The sequence below is a fragment of the Apteryx rowi genome, unplaced genomic scaffold (assembly GCF_003343035.1).
Source record: "Apteryx rowi isolate R43461 unplaced genomic scaffold, aptRow1 scaffold_108, whole genome shotgun sequence".
Taxonomy (NCBI): Eukaryota; Metazoa; Chordata; class Aves; order Apterygiformes; family Apterygidae; genus Apteryx; species Apteryx rowi.
In genome coordinates this window covers 690,912-697,260 of record NW_020447286.1, presented here as the reverse complement: position 1 = coordinate 697,260, position 6,349 = coordinate 690,912, and the positions used below count along the sequence as shown (strand labels likewise).

The 6,349-nt window shown below is 38.1% G+C and overlaps 1 non-coding gene across 1 annotated transcript; it reads right to left on the bottom strand.

Annotated features, from left to right (window-relative positions):
• Nucleotides 1–5,852: 5,852 nt before the first annotated feature.
• Nucleotides 5,853–6,010, bottom strand: LOC112968796. Its single transcript, XR_003254444.1, has one exon. It is a non-coding gene; the product is annotated as a U1 spliceosomal RNA (small nuclear RNA).
• Between the last annotated feature and the right edge of the window lie 339 nt (nucleotides 6,011–6,349).

Genomic DNA, 6,349 nt, shown 5'->3' with positions numbered 1-6,349 from the left:
TGGGAGAAAGTAATTAAATGTGATTGATAATTGGGAATTTCTTAAATGCCCAAAATGACAAAATTTCTGCTAAGGAAGAAGTCTATGCTAGTTAAAACAGACATAGGAGGGATGTGAAAGCATCAATTAATTAACTAATAATTATGATAGAAAATAGGAGGAGGTGACAGCAGTAAATATATACTACAAGATAAGAAATATAAAAGATTTATAGGGGGGAAAAATATCTATAGCTAATAGACTTATATAAATGGCAGGATTATTTATTTATTTATTTATTTTCAAAGCATTACCATACATTTTTTGGAGTATATTCAGATGGTTGGATGATAAACTAAATATTTTCAGTGTAGGTATACTTAGACTTCTGCATCTTAATAAGATAACTGATAGAAAGCTGTATAGCACATTTAATAGGTTTAAAAAGCCAAATGTTGTTTCAAAGAATTAAAAATTATTGTCTTAAAGTTTCTAATGTAGGTCTGTAGATTCTAGTTCTTGAATATATACTATTTAATGTTTTTAGTCAAACGCTTGAGGAAAGACAATGTAAGTACATTGTTATAAAATTCGCAAATGGCATAAAGATTGGAGGAATGATTAATGGTGAAGAGATTATGTCATTAATGCAGAATGAATTCAATTTCTTGGTAAACATACTGTGGGAAAATGATTTGCGTATCAATATTGCCAAGTGGAAAGAACATAATTATGAACGAGGAATGTAAGACATTCTTCAGGACTGGGAATTCTGAGGAATGAGAGAAATATTGAGTGACTTGGAGGTCAGCATGGATAATTACTTGAACATGAGTTTTCATTGTGGAATAACATAGTCCTTGAAAGTTTTAGTAGGGAAATGCCAAGTATGAGTGAAGAGGTTATATGACACCTGAATTGGTGCTGAAGCCATCAATGTTAGATTATTGTATTTAATTATGCATTCAAATAAAGATGATGAAAAATTATAAAAGGCTCAGAGAATCCATGAAAATGATTAAAGGACTGCAGAATATGTCTTACAGGAAAAAAAAAAAAAAGAAGAAGAAGAATTTAATTTCCAAAATTGAAGGTTAAGTGACATGATCAGTGGCTAAACATTCTTTCCTGGAGAAATCTGATAACAGAGAATTTCTCAACCAGAAAACATAAGGATAATAATCCTTCCTCATTTTTCTTCCCAGACAATACCAACATTTCTGTGGGATGATTCTGACTCCCAATGATCATCAATTCTGATGCCTCAAAATCCTTCCCCGAAGGTAATTTCTGACCTCCACATGATTCTCATTTTTAATCTCAGGATGAGAAATAGCTGGGCAATTTCTGTCATAAAGATCCACTGAAAACTTCAGCCTGAGGCTGGACACTGTAAATTTGAAGTAGTTAAAGTCTGACTGCCTTCTAACCACCTAAGAATACAGCCTTATGACACACTTTCTGAGCTACCTTTAATAAGTCTTCTGTGCTTTTCATCCATGTGGCCTCACAGTGTCCCTCACAAGAGGATGAGTGCCCTAATCTACATTTTATAACTCAGTTCCTGTGAAAAATTGGGCCTTTGTGGCTTATCCAGAGTCACAAATAAAACAGTTGCAAGTGATAAGAACACAAAACAGATCTCCTGACCCCTAATCAGTGCTGAAGTCACCACCAGGCCTCCTTGTTAATAATGTACAGTGATCAACAATGCTTCATTATAACTACTTCATTATGGTATTTGCTTGTACTCCAGGCTCTGAATTGCTATTCGGAGCTCTCCAGTCCTCAACCTGCAGTTTATTTAGCCAAACAAAACAGAAATAATTCAAACAAAAACAACATTTCAGCACTGGGGGCTATCCAGTTTCTGGATAATCTCAGCCTCTAAACTTCAGGCAACAGGGGAACTTCACTGTAAAAAAAAAACAGTTCTCCTATAAAACGTAGAGGAGAGATAGGTGAGATCTGAGCAGAGTTTTGAGGCTGCCAGTCCCAAAGTTAGAGACTGAAGTCTCCAGCCGAGTATCTTAGGCACGGGCACATGGTGCATATGGAAAAGTTTCCATGTGCTACAGTTTATGTTCTAATCTAAACAGTACAATATAAGCTGGGGCATGTGTTATTTCACGGATGACACAGTTTTCAAGTTATGACAGTTTAGTAGTGTCCCAGGCACTTGGTTCCCACACATTCCACGCCTTTTTCATTTTCCAGAGCTGCCATCAGAAGCAGGTTCAGACTGCTGGAGGACACTGAGGAAAAAAAAGAGAGGAAAAAAAGATATGTATTGTATTTAGATAATAAATTGTGATGGATCTATGTTATGACATTATCTGTTGCTATGATGATAGGTCAGGACTGCAGGCAGGCAGTTTAGAGCATTTCGTTTAAGAAAACAAAATGACTCCCAGTAGATTTCTAAAGACCATTACAAGCGATAGAGAAAATCTTTTTGTTCATCCTCTTCTCCAGCTCTTATTCTCTTGCCTTCTGCCACAATGAATCCCAGTGATAAACAACTTTTTTTTCAAATTCATTTTCTCCAAACACACAAACATATTTTCTTCAAAATAGTTTACCTACCTAGACTTGTGAAAATTGATATGACGTCAATAACCCCTTGTTTTAGAATCATTTTGTGGTTTGCTTGTTTTGCTAGCTGCCTATTTTCAATACCAGTCACATCTGATGAGTAAATTGTATACCTGTTTTACCGCCCCTTGCTTAACTGAGAAAAGTTAAGACCCATGTTTCAAGCATGGACCCGTGATTCTTCCATTTTCACATATGTGCAGAACTGTCATTAGTCCTTTTACAATGAATTATTAGCTATCATATGCAGTCGAGGTTGGAGTGAAATCCCACAGATCAGATCTAATCCTAATCCAAATGAATTCAGTAGAGGCTTTGGTTTTCTTAATGGAGCTGAACATTTAGCATTTCCTCAGAATTTTTATGCAATGCCATTGGAGAGTTTCATTTAGTGTAGCACACGCTCATGCAGTTTTGTTTTCCTTCCAAAGGAGGAATACTCAGTGAGGATGGGCACCTAAAGATGAGTATATGACAGTGGAAAGGAAGCAACATGTTAAAGCATTAGGTAAGAGATGGGCTCTTCAAACAAAGCTTTTCATAGCTCGTTTGTTGTCAGATTCACCAAGAAAAATACCTGAAAGTAACAGATGCTTTGTAGAAAGATGTGGAAATAAATTTACAACCGCTTTAAAATACAAAAAATCAGGTTCTGCTCTAAGCTGAGTCTATTGGAGTTATATGAGTTATAAACTGGGAAAGACATGGATTACAACCTTCATTGCTAAGAACCTGAGCACACACCTGGGGGCAGACACAGGTTTGTTTAGTACCTGCCTGTAGCCTGTGCGTCCATGTATTAGTCTATGGATTTAACCTAACACATCTTCCAGGGATGAAATGACATCAGCCTGTATTTAGAAAATGTTGGTGGGTTAATCAGCCTTTAATAGGGAAAAAAACAACATAAAAATACATAGGGTACACAGTCCATCCCAGGTCAAGGTTTTTGTTAGTTCAACATGCAAAACACGTGTGTTCTCTTCCTAGGCTCAGGTCAATAGTCTAAAGTACAATAAATCTTTCAGTATGAAAGTCTGACAGGTAACTCTATAGCTACACTACATGTCACCATGCACTCTGAGTTTGCTAAAATATTACTGGCACCTTCTGAAGTTTAGAAAACTTGGATTCCTTTAAACTGTCATCTGTAGGTAGATTTATTCTCCAAGTTTGTGTTCAGTAATTTAAATTTAACTGAGATTTTCTGTTCCAGTCATCAACATTCAAGACTTAACTCTGTTATCTTTCTTGTATTTGCAGAGATTAAAAAGATTTTAACGGTAAACTGAGAAAGATAACTTTTCTTTCTACTCTGTGCTATGCACTTTTAAAAATGCCTTTTTTTGCTGCCACAAAATCTATTTGAAGCACAGCATCTTGTTTCAAAGAACATAAATTACTCAGAGCAAGTTAATGATCCCTGGCTTTGATCATGCATGTCCACTCTTGTACAAATAACACAATGAAGCCAACAGGATAACTCATGCAAGTACAGGCCTTTTCTGCTAGTAAAAGTTAGCAGCTTTGTGCCTACGCTCTAGTAATAATGAGGAGACAGATACTGCCACATCTGAACTCTAAGGTTTCATTTACTGCTGTAGGAGGAATGATGGTCGAAAAAAGTATTTGACTTTTCTTGGTATTGTCTGCAGTACATAGGGGTCCATGTTTCTAATTTTTACATGTATCAGGGAGGGGTTTTATCTTCCTCTTCTGTAGACTGTACACTGGCTCAGTCACTGTCATGCCCACATCCTCGGCAAAATTCAGCCGGCTCCCCCCATTCACGGTAGCAAACAGCAGACTCCAGAGTGCCTAGGTATGACCTAGGGCATACCTTTTTCAAGAGGATTTGGAGGTTGTGCTAAATCTATAGGCTTTTAATCCATGTAATTAGTCCAAATGAATCAATCTGATTCATCAAATTTCCTCAGCTGAATCTTATTCGTGTCACCGAGTGAAATTACCCTAGAAATATATGTTTTAGCATGCATATCATGTTTTTATACTTTATATAAATGCATTAATTATATTTGTATCTTATTTTATGCTCATAAAAAAGGATTTAATTTTCCTTCTTTAATATTTTAAACACACACACACACAGAATCACACAGAATCGCTGAGGTTGGAAGGGACCTCTGGAGATCATCTAGTCCAACCCCCCTGCTCAAGCAGGGTCACCTGCAGCACATTGCACAGGATTGCATCCAGGCGCGTTTTGAATATCTCCAGAGAAGGAGACTCCACCACCTCTCGGGGCAACCTGTTCCAGTGCTCTGTCACCCTCACAGTGAAAAAGTTTTTCCTCATGTTCAGATGGAAGTGTCTGTGTTTCAGTTTGTGCCCATTGCCTCGCGTCCTGTCGCTCGGCACCACTGAAAAGAGTCTGGTCCCATCCTCTCGACACCCTCCCTTCAGATACTTGTACACGTTGATAAGATCTCCTCTCAGCCTTCTCTTCTCCAGGCTAAACAGGCCCAGCTCTCTCAGCCTTTCCTCATAAGAGAGATGCTCCAGTCCCCTAATCATCTTTGTAGCCCTTCGCTGGACTTGCTCCAGTAGTGCCACATCCCTCTTGTCCTGGGGAGCCCAGAACTGGACACCCTTTGATTATACTTTATATCTTGTTTGTCTGCATCTTGTCCGGGTTGATCTTACTTTTTCTTTTTTTCCAAACTCCTATAGAGTTTTACATCCACAGAGAGTTTAAGATGTGGCCCAATTTGTACAATCTAGGCTATAGCTCTCAAAAGACTGTGAAAGTAAGGTGAACACAACAGCAGTCATGGTTATTTGGAAAAAAAGAATGTACAGTAAACATCTAATATTAATCATCAATATAAATTGTTAGTACAGTATTAACTCAGAAAATAACAGCATTAGAAACTAGGAGTTGCCCCTTGGAGTTTGGCCATCTAACACTATAATTCTTCAAAATAAGCATGATTGACCTTATGATGGTGGTGAGGAGGGTACACAGAAGTGCAGCCAATTCTCTGACAGGTGATTGGGAGCAACACCCACATGGGGCAGTGGTGAGGTGGAGACAGATGTTTTCTTAGATTATCATAACAATTTTGTTAAAAGTTATGGGTAGAGTTTCAAAGAGTAAATCCAATTTCTGTCATTCAGAATATCTCTACCATCTCTTCTCTTTTTCCTACACCAGAAACTAAGCATTACAGGTCAGCAGTCTACTCTTTCTTGTCAAGTAATTTGCCATATTACTTCTGTGCTTCCATAGAGGCCCACTATCCATGCAAAGCACTATTTTTAACTCTTCAGCTAGTCTCCCGCTAACAGAAAGTATGAAGTCACGTTCTTCTCAGCTGGGGAAATCAGAGGGGGCAGCACAGTCAGAGTGCTAGGAAGGTCCCAACCTGGGAAAATCACCTTCTTGATTACAGCGTCTCCCCGGCCAGGCAAGTGAAGAAGGCAGAGTTCCTGCTGTGGCTAAACTGTGCTTAAAACAAACACTTTGGTGTCCATCACTGTCAGCCTGCAATCTTTTATGAACCCTGTGAGGCCTAAACTAACCGGCAGTCAAAGCCAACAAAAGATTTTCACTGGCTTTAATGGAAGCCAGTTCAGGACTTGAGCCCCTTCAGATCCTGAATTCCCACAACAGGAAAAATAAATAAATAAATAATAGGAACTGAGTTCAACAGGCATGACACAAAGATTTTGACAAGCTAATTCCCTTGAGAGTTCTGAAATTATTGACTGATTGAGAGAAACTGCTCATGTTTTCAAGTGCACAGTATTGCTT